The sequence below is a fragment of the Hypanus sabinus genome, chromosome 3 (assembly GCF_030144855.1).
Source record: "Hypanus sabinus isolate sHypSab1 chromosome 3, sHypSab1.hap1, whole genome shotgun sequence".
NCBI lineage: Eukaryota > Metazoa > Chordata > Chondrichthyes > Myliobatiformes > Dasyatidae > Hypanus > Hypanus sabinus.
In genome coordinates, this window is record NC_082708.1 from 114930256 (window position 1) to 114956278 (window position 26023).

The 26023-nt window shown below is 42.0% G+C and overlaps 1 protein-coding gene and 1 long non-coding RNA gene across 3 annotated transcripts in view; one reads left to right on the forward strand and one right to left on the reverse strand.

Moving 5' to 3' along the window:
• LOC132391586 (uncharacterized) overlaps positions 1-10832 on the forward strand; it is a 35669-nt gene extending 24837 nt beyond the window's left edge. Inside the window, exon 3 of the long non-coding RNA XR_009511273.1 lies at positions 1418-10832. This is a non-coding gene — a long non-coding RNA (uncharacterized LOC132391586). The remainder of the gene's footprint in view (positions 1-1417) is intronic.
• LOC132391588 (E3 ubiquitin-protein ligase MARCHF8-like) overlaps positions 1-26023 on the reverse strand; it is a 534862-nt gene that overhangs the window by 428289 nt on the left and 80550 nt on the right. The window lies entirely within an intron of this gene.

The window sequence follows — 26023 nt, forward strand, 5'->3', positions numbered from 1 at the left end:
CCTCGCCCAAAACCAGACAGTACACCATATGCGATTAAATGAGTACAATTTATAAAGGTTACTATAACTAAGTGATTAATAACGATACAGTATATATGAAGAGAAAATTAAAGAAAAGGCGCCAAACTTATCAAAGTCCAAACCACTTCGTGCACAGCCGTTGGAGCTCAATTTCTGAAGTCTTCTGGCCACCATTCGATCCCCTCCGAACTCCTCGACTTGCAGCTCAGGACCCTCCCAACTCCTCGACTCTCAAAACAGCTCAGGACCCTCCGAGTGGTCAACCAAGCACATCTAGCTTCATCCCCCCCCCTCGCCCAGTTTAGAGCATTGCGTCCTCTCTCTCGACCCCCTCGCACCGATCTGCCCAAAAGCCCGTCAACAAAAGCTTACAGACTCAGAAGAAAGAACATTAATCCCCATTTGGTTTACAAAGGAATACCATTCTCGTTTTCAGTAAATTAGCATTCCTGGTAGTTAACAAAAGGGAAACCCTTTCCCAACAGTAACAAAGAGAAAAAAGAAACTACATTAATATACAGAATGTAACCCCCTGGGTCGCCTCAGGCTCGCTCAGCTCGTTCTCGTCTAGGGGGAGCAGCCTTCGGCCCCGCCAAACTGGGTAATCAGCTGGTATGGATGCTGTGTGATGTCCCCGCCTCGCCCAAAAACAGACAGTACACCATAAGCGATTAAATGAGTACAATTTATAAAGGTTACTATAACTAAGTGATTAATAACGATACAGTATATATGAAGAGAAAAAATAAAGAAAAGGCGCCAAACTTATCAAAGTCCAAACCACTTCGTGCACAACCGTTGGAGCTCAATTACTGAAGTCTTCTGGCCACCATTCAATCCCCTCCGAACTCCTCGACTCGCAGCTCAGGACCCTCCGAGTGGTCAACCAAGCACATCTAGCTTCATCCCCCCCTCCTCGGAGTACCTCCTGGCCTCGGACCCCCGCTTGGGGTCCGTTCCTCGCCCAGCTTACAGCATCGCGTCCTCTCTCTCGACCCCCTCGCGCCGATTTGCCCAAGAGCCCGTCAACGAAAGCTTACAGACTCAGAAGAAAGAACATTAATCCCCATTTGGTTTACAAAGGAATACAATTCTCCCAGCACTCTCTTGCAACAAAGAAACATTCCTGCTAGTTAACAAAACAAAGCCCTTTTGATTACATACACAGTAACAAAGAAAAAGAAGAAACCCCCCTTTACAAGTATTTCTGTTTTTATGCATTTTTAAAAATCTTTTCAATAAATGTAATTGATTTACTTGTTTATTTATTATTGTTTTGTTTTTATTTATTATTTTTTACTCTGCTAGATTACGTATTGCATTGAACTGGTGCTGCTATGTTAACAAATTTCACGTCAGATGCCGGTGATAATAAACCTGATTCTGATTCTGACAGGGCAAAGCAGAAGCCATGGTTGACAGCAGAGTTTTGTGCATTGCTATGGGATTGGGATGCTGCCTTCAAATTGCGGCAAAGGAAAACTCTGAGGTCTGCAAGAGCCATGCACTCCCGTACCATCAGGAAGGCAAGGCATGAGTATGCACAGACAATCTGATGCACCATCAATAACTCTCGGAGACCAGAAGTGAACGATAGGCTTTTATGAGCAACAAAAAGGGAGCACAACATCTCGGAGACTGAGGGAGGAGCAGTGCCCCAATCGCCTTTATACAGATGTCTGTGGGAGGAGCCACAGAAGCAGTCAGCAGAAGGGCATGTCCAGACAGGTATACATAGTTTACCACACAATCACAGGCACCTTTGTGACACCAGAGACACACTGCACATTTGGCAAGGTATACAAACAATAACCAATTACAAGTCCTCCAAGCACGTCAACGATGATAGGGGGAATGATTTCTATGCACAATTTGAACAACTGAGTGATGTGACATTGAGGAAAGCCCCCTTTCATCCTGCCGAACAGGCACCCTGTCCAGCCACAGCCAAGGTGAGGAGGACCCTATCCAGGATAAACCCATGCAAAACTGTACAGCCAGACAGCATATCTGGTCAGACACTGAGAGACTGTGTGGCCTAGGTAACTGAGGTCTTAACGGACATCTTTAACATCTCTATGAAACAGTCCACTATCCATGAAGGCTTCAAGGCAGCCACCAACAATCTGGTGCCCAAGAGAGCAACAGTAACTGATAACTGCCCAGTGGCACTGATTTCAACATTCATAATGTGTTTTGAGGAGCTGGCAATGGATTGTATAAAATCTCACCTTCCAGCTACATAGGACCCTCTCCAGTTCACTTACTGCTCTAACCAGTTCACTGATGATACCATAGGCTTAGCTCTCCACTCTGTTCTGCCCTGTCTAGAAAATGATGACTTGTACACCTGCATGCTTATCAACTTCAGTTCAAAGTTTAACACACTCATCCCTCAGAGGCTGGTGGATAAACTGTCCGCCTTGGGACTTAACTGCCCTCTCCATAACTGGACGTGGACTTCTTGGTGGGGAGACCCCAGCCAGTCTGAGTTGTCAGCAACACCTCAAGCTCCATCACGCTGAGCACTGGGGCCCCACAGGGTTGTGAGCTCAGTTCACTGCTGTTCTTGCTCCTGGCTCATGACTGCACAGCCAAGTTCAGCTCAAACCACATCATCAAGTTCACTGATGATACTACAGTGTTTGGCTTCATCAGTAACAATGATGAATTAGCATACAGAGAGGAGGCAGAGAAGCTTGTCAATGGTGTGAGAACAACAACCTGAGTCTCAATGTGGACAAGACAAAAGATGATTGTGGACATAAGGAAGGCACAGATCAACCACTCTATATCTCATGGAGAGAGTGAAGAGCATGAAGTTGCTTTGTGTGCAGATAACGGGCAATCTAACCTGGGCCTACAACACCTTCTCATTAAACAAGAAGGCACAGTAGTGTCTACACTTTCTGAGGAGACTGAGATGGACAAGGCTCCCTGCCCCCTTGCTAACAACTTTCTACAGGAGCACTATCGAGAGTGTCCTGTCTGACTGCATCATTGTGTAGTATGGAAGCTGCAAGATATCAGAATGCAAGACCCTACAGAGGACAGTAAAAACCACCGGGAGGATCACTGGGGTCTCCCTCCCCACTATTTGTGGCATTTACTGGGAGTGTTGTAGGCAAAGGGCCCAAAGTATTTTTGAGGATCCCATCCCACAATCTCTTTGACCCATTACCATCAGGAAGGAGGTATAGAAGCATCAGGACTAGGACTGTCAGACTGGGTAACAGCTTCTTCCCTCAGGCTGTGAGACTAATGAATACCCTGACACCCCTGAGGTCTCGTCACCAGGACAGAGAGTTGTTTGCTGTTTACCTGTACTGCACTTTACTACGTGCATTTTGAATTATATTTCATGGACGTATTCATTTTATAATATTTTGCTTATGGGCAGTGTGTGATGTATGTCGTGTGGGTGCACTGTGGTCCGGAGGAATGTTGTTTTATTCAGCTGTGTAACCCTCAGGTTCAGCGGTGGCATTAATCCAGGGGAAGACAGCCACCGGCCCAGCCAAACTTGGTAGGTCTTGTTTGGGTGGATGGTGCGTGATGTGTCCCCCTGTTACAAATCAGTACCCCGAAATAACAAACAGTACACAATATGCAATTAAATGATTGAGCTTTATAAGTCTTAATTTGACTATAGGGTTAGAAAAGAAAACAAAAAGAAAAAGGGCCCATTTTAATGCACACATTGGAACTCATGTTTTCCCGTCTGTTCGTTTTCCATCAATTTACCCCAGGTGTCGTTGACTCCCGACCCCATTCCAAGTCCACTCCGTCCTGCAGTCTACAACTTCCCCATTCTGGCATCCTCTCCCTCCATCTTCTGCTGAAGAGAAGACTGAATCCATCGCTCTCGGGCACACAAGGAAGAAAAGCACCCCCCTCATATGAAGCCGCAAATTCCAAAGCCCATTACAGCAAAACCATTTAGTATAAGGTTACCACTCAAGGAGTGGCCAGAGAATAGACAAGAATGGTAAAGAAGGAAACAAACTACACAAACCAAAGAAAAAGGGCTAGAATTTAAAGACACATGAAACATACCTTTGAAAGGAACAGGGTAGGATAGTACTGGAAACTGGCAGTCAAAAAGAACAAACAGAAGAAAATATTATAAGGTATTTAGATTAGATAACAACATTCAGAAGGATGACAACCTGTAGTCAGCAGAAAACAATGACCTGTGTCATAGCCAGAGGACCAAATTCCACTGTTCTGGGAAACAGTCTTATTACCTTTGCAGATTAGCGCTTGTTTGCATGTCTTGGGCCTATTACCAGAACATCTGTACCCATTGTGCTTTGTTAAAGTTGCAAGAGTACATACATAGAGTACTCATAACAGTACAAATAACTCAATGATGGAGCCCAGCATATGAGTGCTGAAGGGAAGGTAGTCATTGTAACGTAGCCATTTGTGTGACACTTTTACAACTCGGGGTGTTGGAGTTTGGCGTTCAATTCAAACGTCATCTGTAAGGAGTTTGTACATCCTCCCCACGAACATGTGGGTTTCTTCTGGGTGCTTCCATTTCCTCCCACAGTCCAAAGATGTACCAGTTGGTAGGCTAATTGGTCATGGAAAATTTTCCAGCTTAGGCTAGGCTTAAATCGATGGATTGCTGGGCAGCGTGGCTTGAAGGACAGGAATGGCCTATTCCACACTGTATCCCTAAATTAAAAAAACAGAAGCATTCACAGATACGTTCATCTTAGTTGATCTAATTTGGTTTCTTCCTGAGGTGCCTACCATTTGAGCAACCAGTCTTCAACAAATTCAATTCACTCATGTTAAATTAAGAAAAGGCCAAAAGCACTGGATACAACAAGGGTGTTACAATCAGAGTAATCTCCCAACTGAAATACCACAGGTCAGTGCTCCAGAAATAGCTTTATCTCTAGCCAGCTTGTGCTAATACAGACATAACAATGATATCAACCAGCTGTTGTGGAAAATTGCTGAGGAATTTCCTGCTAAATAAAAAGTGAGAAAAATTAAATCCAGCTAAATACTGCCCAATCTGTCTAATCTCAATCATCATTAATGTGATGGAAGCTATTGCCAACTGTGCAATCAACTGACACCAGCTTACCAAAATCCCACACAGAAAGGGTCAGTTTGGGTTTCACCAGGAGCACACCACTCCAGACCTCATCACAGCCCTGATCCAAAGACCAATTTGGCTGAATTTCAAAGAAGACTGGGCAATGGATTTCAGAAAATACAGCATTTGACTAGGTATGGCACAAAGTTACCTGAGTGACGTTCAAACCAGAGGACTTTAATCTGTGCCATTATTCCTTGCTGATTGGAAGATGGTTTTCATTGTCAGAGGTCATTTACCCAAGATGGGTGGAAAAAGGCCATATGGGTGGAGCTGAGAAACAGGGTTGTATTATAGACCAGCCAATAGTCAGTGAGAATTGGAGGAGCATATCTGCAGAGAGCTAGCAGACATCTGCAGGAAACATAAAGTTGTGATAGTATGGGATTTTAATTTTCCACATATTGATTGGGACTTCCCTACTGTTAAAGGTCTAGACGGGTTAGAGTTTGTAAAATGTGTTCAGGAAAGTTTTCTAAATCAATATATAGAGGTACCAACTAAAGAGGATGCAATATTAGATCTCCTATTAGGAAACGAGTTAGGACAGGTGACGGAAGTGTGTGTAGGGGAACATTTTGGTTCCAGTGATCATAACGTCATTAGTTTCAACTTGATCATGGATAAAGTTTCTTACACTTTGGTTTTTGTCCATCCTGCTGGGTAGGGTCTTTCATTAATTCTATTATATGTTAAAACTTGAAACTTAATCATGGATAAAGATAGATCTGGTCCTCGTGTTGAGGTACTAAACTGGAAAAAGGCTAAATTTGAAGAAATGAGAAAGGATTTAAAAAGCGTGGATTGGGACAGGTTGTTCTCTGGGAAGGATGTGATTGGTAAGTGGGAGGCCTTCAAAGGAGAAATTTTGAGAGTGCAGAGTTTGTATGTTTCTGTCAGGATTAAAGGCAAAGTGAATAAGGATAAGGAATCTTGGTTCTCGAGGGATATTGGAAATCTGATAGAAGAGAGAGATGTATGACAGGTATAGGAAAGAGGGAGAAAATAAGGTACTTGAGGAGTATAAAAAGTGCAAGAAAATACTTAAGAAAGAAATCAGGAGGGCTAAAAGCAGACTTGAGGTTGCTTTGGCAGTCAAGGGCAAGGATAATTCTAAGAGATTCTACAGGTATATTAAGAGCAAGAGGGTAGTAAGGGATAAAATTGGTCCTCTTGAAGATCAGAGTGGTCGGCTATGTATGGAACCAAAAGGAATGGGAGAGATATTAAATGGATTTTTTGCATCTGTATTTACTAAGGAAACTGGCGAGGAGTCTATGGATATAAAGCAAACAAGTAGTGAGGTCATGGAACCTATACAGATTAAAGAAGAGGAGGTGCTTGCTGCCTGGAGGCAAATCAGAGTAAATAAATCCCCAGGACCTGACAGAGTAATCCCTCGGACCTTGAATGAGACGAGTGTTGAAATAGCAGGGGCCCTGGCAGATATATTTAAAATGTCGGTATCCATGGGTGAGGTGCCGGAGGATTGGAGGATAGCTCATGTTGTTCTGTTGTTTAAAAAAGGCTCTAAAAGTAATCTAAGAAATTATAGGCCAGTAAGTTTGACATCAGTACTAGGTAAATTATTGGAAGGAGTACTAAGAGATAGGATCTACAAGTATTTAGATAGACAGGGACTTATTAGGGAGAGTCAACATAGCTTTGTGCGTGGTAGGTCATGTTTAACAAATCTATTAGAGTTTTTTGAGGAAGTTACCAGGAAAATGGATGAAGGGAAAGGCAGTGGATATTATATACATGGACTTCAGTAAGGCCTTTGACAAGGTCCCGCATGGGAGATTAGTTGGGAAGATTCAGTCACTGGGTATACATGGAGAGGTAGTAAATTGGATTAGACATTGGCTCAGTGGGAGAAGTCAGAGAGTGGTAGTGGGGGATTGCTTCTCTGAATGGAGGCCTGTGACTAATGGTGTGCCACAGGGATCAGTGCTGGGTCCATTATTATTTGTCATCTATATCAATGATCTGGATGATAATGTGGTAAATTGGATCAGCAAATTTGCTGATGATCCAAAGATTGGTGGTGTAGTGGACAGTGAGGAAGGTTTTCAAAGCTTGCAGAGGGATCTGGACCAGCTGGAAAAATGAGCTGACAAATGGCAGATGAAGTTTAATGCGGACAAGTGTGAGGTATTGCCCTTCGGAAGGACAAACCAAGGTAAAACATACAAGGTAAATTGTAGGACACTGAGGAGTGTAGTAGGACAGAGGGATCTGGGAATACAGATACATAATTCCCAAAAAGTGGCATCACAGGTGGATAGGGTCGTAAAGAGAGCTTTTGCTACATTGGCCTTTATAAATCAAAGTATTGAGTATGAGAGTTGGAATGTTATGGTAAGGTTGTATAACACATTGGTGAGACCGAATTTGGAGTATTGTGTGCAGTTTTGGTCACTTAATTACATGAAGGATATTAATAAGGTTGAAAGAGTGCAGAGACGGTTTACAAGGACGTTGCCAGGACTTGAGAAACTGAGTTACAGAGAAAGGTTGAATAGGCGAGGACTTTATTCCCTGGAGCATAGAAGAATGAGGGGAGACTTGATTGAGGTGTATAAAATTATGATGGGTATAGATAGAGTGAATGCAAGCAGGCTTTTTCCACTGAGGCTAGGGGAGAAAAAAAAAGAGGACATGGGTTAAGGTTGAAAAGGGAAAAGTTTAAAGGGGACATGGGGGGGGTGGTGCTTCTTCACATAGAGCGTAGTGAGAGTGTGGAATAAGCTGCCAGTTGAAGTGGTGAATGCAGGCTCATTTTTAACATTTAAGAAAAACTTGGACAGGTACATGGGTGAAAGATGTATGGAGGGATATGGTCTAGGTGCAGGTCAATGGGACTAGGCAGAAAAATGGTTCAGCACAGCCAAGTGCTGTAATGTTCTATGGTTCTATCTAGGGCATCCCTGCAGGAGTTCCTCATGACAGTGTTCAGGGGGTAACCATCTTCAGTTGCTTTATCAATAACCTTCCTTTCAACATAGGGGTAGGCGTACTGACATTTACTTATAATTTTACTATGTTTAATTCTATTTACACCTCCTCAGAAAATGAAACACCCCCTTGGCTACCAGCAGCAGGATTTCGACAACAGTTAGGCATGGGCCGTGCTCTTTTCTTGCTGCTGCCATCAGGCAGAAGGTACAAGAGCCTCAGAATACACACCACCAGGTTCAAGACCGGTTACTACCCATCAGCCAGCAGGCTCTTGAGCAAAAGGAGAAAACTAACTACACTCTCTTGACCATCCACTGAAATGTTCCCACAACCAATGATCTCACTTTAAGGACTCTTTATCTTGTTATTTCACGTTTTCATTATTTATTACTATTTATTTATATTTGCATTTGCAGAACACAATTTGTTGTCTTCTACACTCTGGTTAATCTTTCATCGATCCTGTTACAGTTACTATTCAATAGATCTGCTGAATATGTCCACAGGAAAATGAATCTCAGGATTGTATGAGGTGCCATTTACTTTGAACTTTGAACTGAGCAGTAGCATGCTTTTGCATATGCTTGGGACAGAGTTCCAAGATGTCATCAGTTCATTCACGAGAACATACAAAGACAGCACTGGTATATTTTTCTAGTGCCTTGAGATGTCTGCTACTGTAGTTCAGGTGTTATATGTACCCGGGATGAACTGACACTCAACACCTGCAAGACAAAGACTCCCTATAAATTGGCCACAAATATACAATCCAACTCTCTGACAACAAGGTTGCACACTGCAACCTCAAAAAATGTGGATCACCACCTCTATTTTTGGAATCACCACTTGGTTAAAGCAGTCAATGATAACGTTCACCATTATTTTCAAATGTTGGCCCCGCCTTTAGTCAATTGAGGAAAAGGGAATTTGATTATTTCCATCTACAATTTTCAACAAAACTTATGGTCCATAAAGTGCTTCTGAGTCCTACATTATGTACAGCAGGCACCTCACAAGATGCTTAAAGGTAACACAAATGTGGTCTCCACAAAATCTTCTAAGTTTACTGGACAGATAAGCAAACAATATTGGTATCCTTTCCTCTGCCAGCATCCCGAGCAATAAGGATCTTACTACACACAGTCAGTTACATTATGTGGACCACATTATTCACATGACAGGCACAAGCTTCCTGAAACTGACACACCATTCCAAGTTCTGTCACAGGAAGATGATTGCCAAATGAATCTCCCGGGAAAAGATTCAAGGATATGATCAGAGCCCTCTTGCTGATTCCTGGAAATCTTTGGACTCTAACTACTTAAAGTGGGGAAGTAATATGAGGGTACATAGAGGTCATCCAATCAGACCACACAGAAGTTCTGTGTAAGCAATGAATGGAAGGCACCAATTCTCAAACTATCACATGCCCACCTCAGTAATCACCTCCTGTGGAAGAATCTGAGGACCCCCAACATTTGCTTTATCAGTCACTTCAAAACACACTAAACCCAGAGCAGAAGGAAGTCATCCTTGAGCCTGAGAGACTGCCTAGGATGGGGGTCGGCAACCCGCGGCTCTGGAGCCACATGTGGCTCTTTTACGTCTGTGCTGCGGCTCCCTGTTGCTTTGGGAAATAATTGGTTGTGGCGACCCTTTTCCTGGCACATCCGAACCGACTCACAATAAGATAGCCTACGGGGGTTTGCGAGCACAGAGCTTTGGAGCCTCTGCGCCATGGGGGGGGGGGGGCAGGTTGAGGGAGGCTTAAAAGTGAGGCTGAAGATTTCGAATAAAGTTTTTTTCCTTCGACTGCAGTTACCGACTCCGTGTCGTAATTTTAGCACTGCGTGTAGCACACCGCTACATGGTCAGTATTTAATTAATATGTATTTTATGTTAGTTTGTTAGTTTTTGAAATGTAAATCTAAATTTGAAGATTATGGTGATCTTGTACAATCTAAATAAGACGTTGTGGCGACCCATTTCCTGACACATCCGAACCGGCTCACAATTAGCCAGTGTTCAGGCTAAGGGAGATAGCCTACGGGGGTTTGTGAGTACGTGTCTTTTGCAGCATCCGCGCCCATGGGGGGCGGGTTGAGGGAGGCTTAAAAGCAAGGCTGTTTAGTTCGAATAAAGCTATCTTTGACTGCAGTTTACTGACTGCGTGTAGCAACCGCTACAACGTGTTTTTATCGCTGGCTGTCCAGAGGGGAGGTGCTGAAACGCTTTGTCGCGCGTCTGGAAGAAGTGAAAACTTTCCTGGGCAGCAAAGGGCTCAACTTTCCTGAACAGCCAGAGTGGCTGGAAAAGCTACACTTCATGGTAGACATGACAGCGCACCTGAACACGCTGAACACAGCTCTTCAACGGGGTAAGGACGTACAGCCCTGCACATGTTGGAGGATGTTTTGCATTCGAGCGCAAGTTGACGTTGCTTGCCAGAGATTTACAGAAAGGCACATTGTCTCACTTCCCCAATTTGAGAGAGTTCAAACAATGTCACGACATGATAAATTCGGAGTATTTACATTCTGCAATCATCGCAATGCAAACATCGTTTGGGAAACGCTTCTGTGAGTTCAGAGAGGTAAAAAACACATTATCCTTCCCGGTCACTCCCCTAAGCATCGATCCATCCCTACTGAATACGACTGCATTGTCAGGTGTGAGTCAACCTGAAGAAGTATGATAAATATTTTAATTGCGTATTATTTTACGTATATTCATATGTTTTTATTGTTCAGTGAAATAGTCCTTTTATTTTTCAGGTTGACAGCTGGCTGACGTTATTTTTGGTTTGCTGCTGGCGGCAAATTTAAGTTTGGCGTTTTTCATAAATACAAGAAGGACTCAAATAGACGTTGAGTATTTTACTTAAAAGTAACCTTCAACCCAACGTCTTTTTTTCGGAGTTCAAAATGTTTTTGTTGCATGCAGAAATGTAATTTCGTTTTCTCTGCAGGAGTTCATCAATTTCATAAATGCAACACATTATAGTTTATTTATACATAGCATAAAGGCAAAACAAAACGTTGTATGCAGTGTTATTTCATTTTAAATGTCAAACGGGTTTTGCGGCTCCCAGTGTTTTCTTTTCTGTGGGAAACGGGTCCAAGTGGCTCTTTCAGTGGTAAAGGTTGCTGACCCCTGGCCTAGGATGAAAAGGCAGCAGTAGTCAACTAGACAATACAGGGCCCAAACAGCAGCCCAGAGGGCACAGGGATCCACATTCTTGGATATGATGTCCAGTTCTCGTTAGTTCACAACAACAACACACTGAAGCAATGGAGGCAGGAAGAGTCAGATGAGTCAGAACACCTAACTCCGTCATTGTACCACTTCTTAAGAGATTTTATATCAGGGGAGGTATCACCTGAGAGATCTTAAAGCTGTGCTGAAAGTTATTGAGGTTAAGAACCTTATGTTTCATCAGGCAGAGAATAGAAAACATTACACACATTCAGACAAGTGAATTGAGTACTTCTATTTCATCCATCCAAAGAGGAACTTCCCGGTGGCCAAACATTTTAATTCCAATTCCCAGTTCAACCTGTGCCATGGTGAGGCCACCCTCAGGGTGAAGAAGTTTAACATCTTATATTCTGCCTGGGTAGCCCCCAACCTGATGGCATGAATATTGATTTCTCCCTCAGGTAAAAATGTTTGCCCCACCCTCACCTCTTCCTCTATTCCCACTCTGACCTTTCAGCTACATATCACTTCCCCCAGGTGACCTCCTACTTCCCTGTCTCCTATGATCCACTCTCCTCTCCTATCAGATTCCTTCATCTCCATCACCTTACCTTGCCCACCCACCTGGCTTCACCTATCACCTACTAGTTAGCCTCTTTCCTCTCCCCCCTTCCTTTGTATTCTGGCATCACCCCCCCCCCCCCCAGTCCTGAAGAAGCGTCTCGGCCCGAGATGTCAACTTTCACAGATGCTGTATGATCTGCTGAGTTCATCCTGCATTTTGTGTGTGCTGTAGTGAATGGTAATGTTAGAATTTATGCTGGGAAACTATTTACACTGAGGTGATTTAATCCTGGAAAAATCAATGAGGGGTAGAGTGAAAGCAGAAAACACACATAAATAAACATTGTAATTGAAGGTCAATACATTCCACCTCAGGGTGGTTGATGGTTGAATTAAGACAGGCCAACTAGTTTTCACTCTCAGTAACTATCTCAGTATTGTTAATGAAAATATAGATTATTGTCTTCTCTGCAGAAACATCCATAACAGGTGTCCATAATGGCCTCCATTCTTCAATTATCACAAACTTAAGTTAAGATTACCAAAATGTTACTTTCAAAAAATCTGTACTTCAAGTTCAAGTTTGTCATGCAACCAAACATAAATACCCATGATTACATCATATGAAACAGCATTCCTCTGGGGCTAAGGCACACGTAGCACACATTAGATAACAAGTAAACATACCGTCACACAAAAAAAATAGCTCTATTCCTCCAGTCACATGTCCTGAAAACTGATGTTGCATGGGTGTTATTGGCAAGAACAAGGAGTTCTCAGCAGTCTGCAACAAAAGCACACACACAACCTAGTTTATCATTTCACCAAACAAACAATGGAGGGCAGCACTGGTAGGAGGGGCCAGCCACCAACTCAGCATGGACACCGTGCTACATCAACTCCGGCGTCTCCTCTTCTGGACTGCTTCAACAGGCAAACCCACAGAACGAGGCCTAGTACTCGTTACAACCGAGGCCACCCAGCTCCCCTACCATCTGTCTCCCAGTAAACAAGGGAGATGGACTTGCAGAATCTTACATTATCAGCTACCAACAGGGTCTTGCGACCGCAAGAGGAATGGCCAAGACAATCATTTGCTGTTGGACTGCATACTGCCAAATAAAACTTATTTCCAATTATTTTCAACATCATTTAGGGTATCCTCTCAAAGGCATTGTCAAGTAACTGCAAGGGGCTTGAAACAGAAGACTTAGCTCAGGACAATGAAGAAACACTAAAGCAGATATAAAATTAACAATATTCCAAGCAATCTCTGCATCTATTGCATGTAATGTTATAACACCTGAATCCGAGGGGGACTAATATCCTTTAGGGAAGGTTTGCTAGAACTGCTGGGGAGGGTTTAAACAGTGGAGTAAAGGGAATTACAGAAGCATGAGAGAGGAGCTGGCCAAAGTCAATTGGAAGGGAACACTAGCAAGGATAATGGAAGAGCGACAATGGATGGAGTTTCTAGGAGCAACTTGGAAGGCGCAAGATAGAAAGAGGATTGGAAATCTTTTCTAAGTTGCTGAAGGCAACTAAAAAAGGCCGTAAGGAGGGAGTCGATGAAATATCAAAGAGGATACCAGAAGTTCCTTCAGATATATAAAGATTAAAAGAGAAGTGAGAATAGGTATTGGACCGCTAGAAAATGACATTGGAGAGATAGTAATGGGAGACAAGGAAGTAGTGGATGAACTGAGTAAGCATCAGCCTTCACTGTGGAAACACTATCAGTATGTCAGATGCTCGAGAGTGTCAGAGGCAGAATTGAGTGCAGTTGCTATTTATAGGGAGAAAGCATTTGGGAAGCTGAAAGGTCTGAAGGTAGATAATTCACCTCAAGGTTCTGAAAGAAGTAGCTAAAGATATTCTGGAGGCACTGGTAAGAATAACTAGATTCTGGTATGGTTCCAGAGGACTGGAAAATTACAAAAGTCAATCCACTTCAAGAAGGGAAACAGAAAAAGAAAGGAAATTACAGGCTAGTTAGACTCACCTCAGTGGTTGGGAAGATGTTGGAGTTGATTGTTAAGTATGTGGTTTTAGGGCACTTGGAAGCACATGATAAAATTGGCTCAAGTCATCATGATTTCTTTAAGAGACAATCTTGTCAGGCAAATCTTTTGGAATTCTTTGAGGTAATAACACACAGGATAAGCAAAAGAGAATCAGTGAATACCATATACTTGGATTTTCAGAAGGTCTTTGACAATGTGGCACACACAAGACTGCTTAGCAAGATAAGGGCCCATTGCATTACAGGAAAGATTCCAGCATGGTTAGGCATTGCCTGTATGGTAGGAGGCAAAGAGTAGGAATAAACAGAGCCTTTTCTAGTGGGTTGTCAGTGACTAGCGATGTTCCACAGGCATTGGTATTGGGACCACTTCCTTTTACGATGTATGGCAGAGTTTTGAATGACAGAATTTATGGCTCTGTGACCAAATTTATGGATGATGTGAAGACAGATGGAGGTGCAGGTAGTATTGAGGAAATAGGGAGTCTGCAAAAGGACAGACAGATTCTGAGAATGGGTGTGGAAGTGGCAGATGGAATACATTGCCGGGAAGTGTACGATCATGCACATTGGTAGAAGACATAAAAGTGCAGTCTGTTTTCTAAAAGGAGAGAAAATTCAAATATCCAAGGTGCAAATGGACTTGGGAGTTTCCATTCAGATTACCTTGCAGTTTGAGTTGGGGGTGAGGAAGGCAAATGTAATATTAGCATTCATTTCAAGAAGACTAAAATTTAAGAGCAAGGATGTAATGCTGAGGGTATATAAACATCAGTCAGACCACACTTGGAGTATTGTGAGCAGTTTTGGGCCCTTTATCTAAGATATGCTAACATTGGAGAGAGCCCAGAGGAACTGCACAAGAATGATTCAGGGAAAGAAAGAGCTAACGTATATGGAATGCTTGGTGGCTCTAGACCTGTAGTCACTAGAGTTTAGAAGAATGAGGGGAGATCTCTTTGAAAATTTTCAAATGTTGACAGAGCTTGATAGAGTGAATTTGGAGAGGAGGTTTCCCATGCTGGGAGAGTCTTAAGACCAGAGGACACAGCCTCAGAATATAGGGACATCCATTTAGAATGGAGACAAGGAGGAAGTTCTTTAGCCAGATGGTGGTGAACCTATGGAATTCACTGCCACAGACAGCTGCGGAAGCCAGGTCATTGGGTGCAGTTGAGGCAGAGGTTTCCAGGTAGTGAAAGGTGGGGGGAAGAAAGCAGGAGAATGGGGTTGAAAGGGAAATGGATCAGTGATGATCAAATGACAGAGCAGACTCAATGGGCCAAATGGCCTAATTCTTCTCCTATGTCTTATGGTCTAATGGTGATATAGAGCTGAGTATTGTTAATTTCAAAAAATTTCACATCAGAATGCTTTGTTGTTTGGATTTAGAGCAAGGATAACAATTGAAAAGTAATTGTAGAATCTATGAAGTTAGCATATACCCTTCGTAGAGATTATACTGAAAAAAGCCATAGTGAAGACTCCTCTGTTAAGAATAGTAATGATCTGAATCTGTTGAAGAATATGGAGTATAATTGAATTGCAGATATTCATTGTAGATTGATGTTGGATACATTCCAATGTGCACTATCTATTATGCCTCTTTAAAATTGAATTGCTTCATGTAATTAGATTTCCCTTTAAAACAGTAATCTTGCTTGAGTAGTTCAAAACTCCTGATGTATAAAATAGGAGTAATTTTCCTGTGGTCATCAGCCTAGCTATAAAAATAGCCTCGTAAAAGAAAGAAGCTTAAACCATAGCAAACACATTGGATCACCATGCTGAAAAATGTCTCAGAAAGAGACTTTCCTTAGTGTTTGATGGGGTGCCATGCCTGGTTCCTTGGTCAATAAGGTATCATAGTTATCTCACATATGGTATGTTTTGGGCATCATATTATCTCCAAATGGGACAAGAGAACTTGGGATGGGTGCAACAACTTACACATTAGACTAATGAATAATATTCTTAGTATAGCAATTTATCCAAACACATGTTTATTTCTGATAATGTGGAAATGCAAGTTATAATTTCCAGATGGGAATTCTGTCAGTAATTTTGAGATAGGTGTGCCAATAGTTCAGCTACTGTATGAGGAACAGTACATATTTATTAAATTTACTGTTTTGTTCTTCTGTGGTTGTAAACTGATCAATAGTGAAAGTTTTCTTTCAAAGAATGTTGAAACCAAAATTGTTTTACTCTGAATACTGAATTAATTTTTAAAGACTGCATCCCAAATTACATATTTGAACACCTTCTCAATTACCGGCTTTTGTCGTTCTGTGTCAAATGCTGAACAAAACCACTCCAATAGTGTTCCTTGGAACATTTTACAACATAATCATCAAACAGCTGCCTCAGCCCATGATGTTATGCCAACCATTATAAGCCTATTCCATGGTTAATTTAGCCTTTCCCCCAGCAGTTCTCTTTTCTCCAGTATAAGTTCTTAGTTGGATATCTGCAGGCTTCATTTCAGTATCTTTGAAATGCTATTCAAACTTATTATGTGGAATGACTGAAACAGCCAAACCAGTGTCTAATTCCATTTTTATTAATTTGCCGTTCACTTCCGGTGTAAGCCATTTTGCACGTCTATTGATAGTTTTACATTGTAAATCCCAAGGCTACCCAATCCTGCATCATTCTCATCATTACCAGATTTTTCATTAACAACATGCAAAATAGTGCTCTTTTTGAAACTACAACTTGTTACCTTCTTCTCTTCCCCATGTAGTCCATTTATTTCTATCACCCCAACATTCTCTTTGTAAGTGTCTGATTTTGTTGCATTTTCTGAAAATTTTGTCTTTAGAACTACATTGGTCTGATGTATGTGAACCCCTGCCACAATGGTAACAAGAATTGTTTGCCCAAGCAATTTTCTGTTTCGATGTTGCAATTTTGTTCATGGTCATTTTCATTGCTGACTACAATGCAATTATGTCTGAAACCTAAGGTATCTGCAATCAACAATCATTTTGGTTCTAAGTATTCCTGTAATAGTTTCACAATATTAGCAAAGCTCATTTCAGCTGGTTTGGTTGGAGCAGCTAAAATTCTAAGCAAACTGTATGCCTTTAAACCCAGGAATCTCAGCAAAAGTGGCACTCCCTTTTCACTGGCCATCTCTTTTGCTTCAAAATACAGCTCACTTCTTTCAGGATACAATATCTCTTGTGCAATTGAATGCATCTATCTTTCTGATATAGCCAGTCATTCCTGCTTTTTTTCTTATTATTAATATTATTACTATTTATAAACCCATGAATTTGTCCATTTTTCATTCTTTTTAATCTCAGATATCTCTGTTCCTTCCCAAAGAAGTGCATACTGCAAGTTTTTTCACCTCAAACATCCCACTGAGCTTTTTAAAGATCAGACATCTTGCTGTGTTTCAGCAGGTAGACAGTCAACTCAGGTTCATTTAAAAATTCCTTGGCGCCACTTTGTAACTCGAAAGCATTAAAAACTAATGGAAAGAGAAACACAGAGCTGGGATAGCTTGTGTACATTTTTTGTTTTACATTTGGAGAGACTCATATGACACGGTGGTGTGATGATACATGCCATTTGCGCATTTTAACATATAAATTGTCATTAATTATTTAATCAAGCAATATATTTACAATATTTCTCAAATATAACTGAAATATTAAATATTCAACACTGGGAGGGTAGTGCCCATAATGGAGCTGGCAGAGTTTAAAATTTCTGAGTGTCATTGGTGACAAATCAATTCTCAGACTCCTAATGAAATATAGTTGCTGTCATGCCTTCTTTGTAACTGTTCCAATACGTTGGGCCTAGGATAGATCCTCAGAGCTGTTGACACCCAGGAAATTGAAACTGCTCACTCTTTCCACTTCTGATCCCTCGATGAGGACTGGCAAGTGTTTCCTCAACTTCTCCTTCCTGAAATCAATATTCAATTCTTGCTCTTACCGATATTCAGTGCAATATTGTTGCTGTGACACCACTCAACCAGCTGATCTATCTTGCTCCTGTATGCAAAGCATCAGGACCTGACAGTATACCAGGATGAGTAACAAAAGCAGTCAACGCTCGAAGCCTTTTCCTGTAATACTCCCCAACACTTCCTCCACTACATTTCCTTTCCCGATCTCTCTGTCTCCATTTCTTGAGGCAAGCAGTCAACTCACATCTTCTAGAAACCTATCAATTTCCACATGACTATACCTCTTCTCACCCTATCGCCTATAAAAATCCTAATCCTTTTTTTTCAGTTCCTTTCCCTCCACCAGATGAGGCTTTCTATTCAGGATATCAGAGGTGTCCTCCTTCTTCAAAGAACAGGGTTTCCTTTCCTCCACTGTTGATGCTGACCTCATCTCCTCCATTTCCAAAATATCTGTCCTCACCCCATCCTCCCACTGCATTAACAGTGTCAGAGTTCCTCTTGTTCTTACCTATCACCCCATGAGCCTCTGCATCCAACACATCATCCTCTGCATCATCTTCTACCATCTCCAAAGAGATCCTATCATTTAACATATCTTTACCTCTCCTCCACAACTCTCTCCGCTTTCCACAGGGATCACTCGCTCCATGATTTCCTTGTTAATTTGCCCCTCCCTGCAAGCAGCCTAAGTTCCACCTGGCCATTCACTTCTTCCCTCACCTCCATTCAGGTCTCCAAACAGTACTTCCAGGTGAGGTAACACTTCACATACAAATCTGCTAGGGCCATCTATTGTGTGCGGTGCTCCCAATGAGGAATCCTCTACATTGGTGAGACCTGTTGTAAATTGGGAAGCTGCTTCATCGAGCAACTCCACTCCACCAGCCAAAAGTGGAATTTCCTGATGGCCAAACATTTTAATTTGGATTCCCATTTCGACATGTTGCTCCATGGCCTCCCCTTGTGCCAAGAGGAGGCCACCCTCAGGGTGGAGGAGCAACACCTTATATTCTATTTGGGTACCCGCCGAACCTGATGGCATGAATATTGATTTCTTCTTCCAGTAGTTTTTTCCCTCCCCCTCCCTTCTTCTTCTATTCCCCACTCCAGCCTTCAACCTCTCCTCACCTGCCTATCGCTTCCTTCTGGGTCCCTATTCTCTCTATCAGATTCCTCCTCCTTTAGCCCTTGAACTTTCCCACCCACCTGGCTTCACCAGCTTCCAAGTACCTTGAAACTGCCCGCTCGTGCAAGCCATTTCAGCCCTGGGAAAAAGCCTCTGACTATCCACATGATAAATGCCTCTCATCATCTTATACATCTCTATCAGGTCATCTCTCATCCTCCGTCGCTCCAAGGAGAAAAGGCCAAGTTCACTCAACCTACTCACATAAGGCATGCTCCCCAATCCAGGCAACACCCTTGAAAATTTCCTCTGCACCCTTTCTATAGTTTTCACATCCTTCCTGTAGTGAGGTGACCAGAACTGAGCACAGTATTCCAAGTGGCGTCTGACCAGGGCCCTATATAGTTGTAACATTACCTCGCGGCTCTTGAACTCAGTCCCACAGTTTACAAAGGCCAATACACCATATTGGCGCAGCAGCTTTGAGTGTCCTATGGACTTGGACCCCAAGATACCTCTGACCCTCCGCACTGCTAAGAGTCTTACTATTAATACTATATTCTGCTATATTTGACTACCAAAATGAACCACCTCACACTTACCTGGGTTGAACTCCCTCTGCCACTTCTCAGCCCAGTTTTTCATCCTATCAGTGTCCCACTATAACCTCTGACAGCCCTCCACACTATCAACAACACCCCCAATCTTTGTGTCATCAGCAAATTTACTAACCCATTCCTCCACTTCCTCATCCAGGTCATTTATAAAAATCACAAAGGGGTCCCAGAACAGATCCCTGAGGCACACCACTAGACACCAACCTCCATGTAGAATATAAATTTTCTACCACCACTCTTTGCCTTCTGTGGGCAAGCCAATTCTGGATCCACAAAGCAAGGTCCCCTTTGATCCCATGCCTCTTTACTTTTGCAATAAGCCTTGCATGGGGTATCTAATCAAATGCCTTGCAGAAATCCATATACACTACATCTACTGCTCTTCCTTCATCAATGTGTTTAGTCACATCCTCAAAAAATTCAATCAAGCTCGTAAGGCATAACCTGCCTTGACAAAGCCATGCTGACTATTCCTAATCATATTATCCCTCTCCAATATTCTGCATGGAGGTCAGTAACCAGTGGTGTGACTTAGGGATCTGTTCTGGGACTCCTACTCTTCGTGATTTTTATTTGATGCAGTGTAGAAGAATGAGTTTAGTTTGAAATTAAGTAAGTTGTTAACAAAATAGAAGGATATTTCGTTGTCTGAGGGCCCTAGAACCAAGCACAGTGTCTCAGGATAAGGCAAAGAGCATTCTGGATTGAGATGAGGAGAATCTTTGGAATTGTCCAAAAGCAGCACAGATTCAGTTATTGAATTCATTTAAAACTAAGACCAACAGATTTATAAATATCAACAGCATCGCGGGACATGGAGATAGTGCAGTGAAATGGCATAGACGTTGAAAATCAGCCATGGTTTTGAAAGGCAGTGCAGCATGAAAAAGGAATAAATAGCCAACTCCTTCTCCTTTTCCTTATGTTCTATTTCTTGTCACCTTCTTTTTCTGTCTCAGTTGAACTATCTGAAGAGGATACAAGCTTTTCATCTTTCTCACCCTGCATTTCTAAAACTTTTCTGCTGCTGACTGAAACTGTGCCAACCTGGAGACCAAGCTAATCAACAGATCTCTCTACACAAGGGCTGTCTTGCACCTGCGAAAATGTATATACAGCTGCAAATCTGGGCATTAACTTAATCTGGCTAACTTCAGCACAGATAAAATTAACCTGCTGTACAGGCAAACATGCTATTATTCATCTGCTCAGGATTAATGAGACATAGACTGGGATATCCTAGATACGTGTCTCTGAAAGGATCAAAAGGTAAAATTGTTGTGGAGGATTTGACAGCCACTGGCAACACTCGGAGGCTGCAGATAACTGTCATTACTTGACGAGACAAGATATGCTCTTAATCGGATGTGTGAAGTAAACACTGTCTATCTGCACAATCATAATCCAGGCAATACCTTCAGTGAACAGCAGTCCTCTACAGTCGCCCTCTCTGCTACACTTCTTTCCACAGCTCTGCTTTCTACAGAAGCCCTCACTGTTGTCCAAGCCTTTCAAAAGCTGCTTTGCTGCGTGTACTCATGCAGTTGTGTTTCTAAGATACTACCCAAGGCAGCTGTATGTGATTGCTGAATCCTTTAGAAGGACAGGAGAAGAATTTCATCAAAACTTTGAGCAAACAAGATACTTTAAAAGTCTCAAGAGCATGCAAGCTCATAGCTGTGGAGAGTGAGTTCTCAGCACACTACTTCCATGAGGATCCTTCAATTCTCACTGTATTCTCTAACATTTCAGGATTAAGGGTCTTTTAGCATGAATGTTAACTCTTTCTATTCCCACATCTCTGCCTGACCTGCTGAACATCTCCAGCATTTGTCAGGTATTACTTCAGCTTTGTTTCCTTGATTTTTCAGTCACTGTGTTTTTCAGCCTGGCTTCTTCTGGAGCTCCTGTCTTCCAACCCTGCCCAAGAGTCGCCCATGTCTGAGAAGCCCATGTACACAAAGGTCAACTGAAATACCACGCTGCAGAGCTGGAGTGACAAAGTGGATTTGGGAGAAGGGTTCAGCTACGTTACTACTGAATGACACACACAGTTTTAGTGGCTGCTTTTGCTATTTTCTAATGTTATTTCATTGATTGACATATGCCAATAGGCAAATAGTCTTTCCCAAGGGACCTGCATGCGTGTGACCCACGGCATTCCAATTACACTTGATGTCTGTACAATAAACTCAGCTTCTCAATGCACTGATATTTTAAGTAGTTTTAACTACCTCATCTACATCTTGCAGGATTAGAACTCAGCCCAATATGTCTTAACACCTTCAATTAAGGTACAGGAGCTGCAAAAGTGAAAGATAAACTGCCAGAAAATGAAGTCAGTAAGTGATTGCTACAGGGAGTGTGAAATCCAAATGCCAGCAAACATTATAATTAGGATGGGGCCGAGGTGGAAGAGTGTAGTAATTTAAATTCCTGTTCAATAAACTGGATCATTTTGTATAACTATTTCCATTGTTACTTCAGATCATTTTAAAGTACATCATTGCAATCAAAAGGTCCCTTTCTCCATAGAATGGAAATGAATGGAAAAATGGCACTGCACAAATGCAATGAAGTAAAGACGGGTTTTGAATCAATCTCAATTTACTCTAAAGGTAAATTTGAGCTGGCTCCACTCTGTGAGACTGTGGAGAGCCCTAGGTGATGACTTAGGCTAAAGCAATCTAAAATTCATTTCGTCTTAAGTCAGTAGTAATACAGTTGGGAATTATAGGACATCATTGAAAAATGAAGCAAAATGTGATTGACAACCGAACCAGTGCTTTAAGCATTCACCGTCTGCACCGGTACGAACATGTCCATTAACGAATTCCACAGTAGAAACTAGCTGAGGTTTCTTGGACGTTGCTTCCAAAAGCTGTGAACCCTAACACAAAGGACAAGAGCAAAATAATGCATGGAAACAAAACCACTTTCCAAACCACATTTCAGCTTCTTCCAAACAAACATACAGATTAATTGTAGAAGTATGCCACTCCAACCAACAAGCCTGTCCTTGGGTGTTAACATCTCTAATAGCCCACCTTGGTCCATCCACACAGACACTATGACTAAGCAAGCACACTGGTGTCTCTACTTCCTCAGATGACTAACGAAATTTAGCATGTCCCTGTTAGCCCTCACCTCTTTTGTAGATGCAGCATAGAAAGCATCTTATCCAGATGGATCACAGCTTGGTGTGGTAATTACTCTGCCCAGGACTGCGAGAAATTGTGGAGACTTGTGGATATAGCTCAGTCCATCCTGAAAACCAGCCTCTCCTCTGGGGAACTGTCTACACTTCCCACTCTCTTGTGAAAGCAGCCAAGTTAATCAGAAGTCCCTCACACCCCAGGCATTCCCTGTTCTCCCCAATTCTAGCTGGCAGAAGATACAAAACCTTGAAAGCACACACCACTGGGTTTCATGAAAGTTTCTATTCTGCTGTCATAGGACTTCTTGTATAAAAAAAAAATGACCTCTTGACCTGACAGTGTACCTCACCATTGCCTTTGCTCCGTATAGTCTACCTGCACTGCACTTTGCTTGTACCTGTAACTGTAAGGCTATATTCTGCAGGCCATTATGGTTTTCACTGGGTAGTACCTCGGAGATCTGGATGGTTGATATGAAAACCAAAGTTTCTCACTGTATCTCAGGGCATGATCCACTACCAAACATTAAAATTATGGCTGAATAACTGTAACCCCAACTTTGCATTTCTGTCTACCTGCAGTAACCTTTGACCTTCCCTCTTTTGCTTCTCAAGATCTCTAACTGCCTTTAAAACAATCTCAGAAGGTTCTATTTCCACCACTTTTTGAGGAAGTAAGTTTCAATGACTTTCAAATCCCACATAGAAAAAATCTTTTCTTTTAAATGGGAAACTTGCTACTTTAGCACAGTGATCCCAGTTTTAGGTTCCCGCACAGCCTCCTCAAGTCCGGTCAGGATCTTATATGTGTTAATCAAGTCTCTCTTTACTCTCAGAAATGTCTCAATGTTCTTTCATTGAGTTGCAATCCTAGAATCTCCTGCTCAGTAACACAGTGGCTGGGCCTTCACCCTGTGGATAGTAGTGTTTCAATAAGGAGAGTAATCTTCAACTTCACAGCGCACATTTATTTACCCTGAAATAATTTATAAAATTTATACTTATGAAATACTGTATATCTTACACCTGTGTATATGTAGGCATTGCTGCAGGGGAGTCAATGCCACAGCTCTACTTCAGCTGGTAAAATTCTATAACATTTATTAACTTCACTTCAGTGAGGCCAAAATGGCAGCTGCTCAGGGACACGTGTGGGTCTCAATTGTTTAAATTGTAGCGTGGCGATTAGCGCAACGCTTTGCAGTACCTGCGACCCGGGTTCAATTCTTGCCGCTGCCTGCAAAGAGGTTGTTTGTTCTCGCCCTGACCCCGCATGGGTTCCTCCGGGTGCTCCGGTTTCCGCCCACTGTCCAAAGATGCACCGGTTGATAGGTTAATTGTAAATTGTCCAATGATTTGGCTCGGATTAAATTGGGTGTTGCTGGATGGTGTGGCTCATAGGGCTGGAAGGGTCAATTCTGAGTTGTATCTCAATCAATCGGTACATAAATAAGTAAACAATGTGAATGTGAGAAAACTATGGAAATCAGTTTGATAAATCTCTGATTAGGTCTTGTTGGTTTTGTGTCATTTTTGTGATATCTGGATGTTCTCTCCAAATTATAATGACCAGTGTGCGCAAAAAATTTGTGCTGTGCAGTATTTTGCAGAGTGACAATAACACGTGTGTTGAATTTTTAAGTGGAAGTAAACCTGAAGCTATTCTAAGGATAATAAACTACCAAGTCCAGTTTTTATTTATTGTTTAAAAGAAATGAAATCTGCCAATAAGAACTTTGATCTCCTCTGGGTTTGACTGTTTTCATTCTTGTTCATCTGCACTCTCACAAAACATATGTAATAGGCCTGTAGTGGATAATGCAAAGTTTTTTCACATTAGGGCTTTTGCCCACTGTCCATACATTATCTGCTTGCTAAATGATGCTTTATAAAGTCGAGTTTCCAAATATCAGTCCTCCAGCAACTTTTGCATCGTGCCAATACACACAGGTGACACCAGTTTCTATATTGTATGTAAATGTTTCACATAGTTGCATGTTCCTGACTTCATGAACTTTCAGTGTAAGAATTTCAACTGTTTCATTAAGCCATTCTGTTTTAAATGAACTAGCGGTACTTTTGCACTTCACACACTTTGCTTCTTTGGAATTTGACATAGTGAATCAATAATTTCCTCAATAAAAAGAGTATAAATCAGCCAGTTCTAAAATCTGCAGACAAATCATCACAAACTCCATGTTGTCAACACTGTCTGCATCAGAAACCAGGAAAGGAAATGTGATTGTGTATGATCGCAAAATCAGTTCAGTTCAGTTTCAGTTTATTGTCATTTAGAAACCACAAATGCAATGCAGTTAAAAAATAAGATAATGTTCTCCAGAATGATATCAAAATAGCACAGGACAAAACAAACTACACCAGAAAATCCACATAACGTTTGGTAATCCCCAAATCCAGAGTCCAGAGAGGCTGCTGCTAAATATACTTAACATACCAATGAAATAGAGGGTATGCAGTTTAAAATCCTCTGTGTGCACATCAGACCACGAGACATAAGAGCAGAATTAGGCCGTTCAGCCCATCAAGTCTGCTCTGCCATTCCATCATGGCGGATCCTGATCCCACTCAACCCCGTACTCCTGCTTTCATGCCATATCCTTTGATGCCCTGACCAATCAGGAAACTATCGACTTCTTCCTTAAATATACCCATGGACTTGGCCTCCATCACAGTCTGTGCCAGAGCATTCTACAATTCTCTGGCTATAAAAATTCTTCTTTACCTCTGTTCTAAAGGGTTAGCCTTCAATTTTGAGGCTGTGCCTCCAGTTCTGAATAACCCCACTGGAGGAAGCAACCCTTGCACACCCACCCTATCTAGTCCTTTCAACATTCAGTAAGTTTCAATGAGATCCCCCTGCATTCTTCTAAATTCCAGTGAGTACAGGACCAAAGCTGCCAAACACTCCTCATACATTAACCCCTTCATTCCTGGAATCATCCTCAAGAACCTTCTCTGGACTCTCTCCAATGACAACACATCCTTTCTGAGATATGGGGCCTAGAACTGTTGACGATACTCTAAGTGTAGTCTGACTCATGTCTTATAAAAACTCAGCATTATCTCCTTGCTTCTATTTTCTAATCCCCTTGAAATAAACGCAAACATTGCATTTGCTTTCTTTACTACAGACTTAACCTGTAAATTAACCTTCTGAGAGTCTTACACAAGGACTCCTAAGTTCCTCTGCACCTCTGATGTTTGAACCTTCTCCCCATTTAGATAATAGTCTGCACGATTGTTCCTTTTACCAAAATGCATAATCATACATTTCCCAACACTATATTC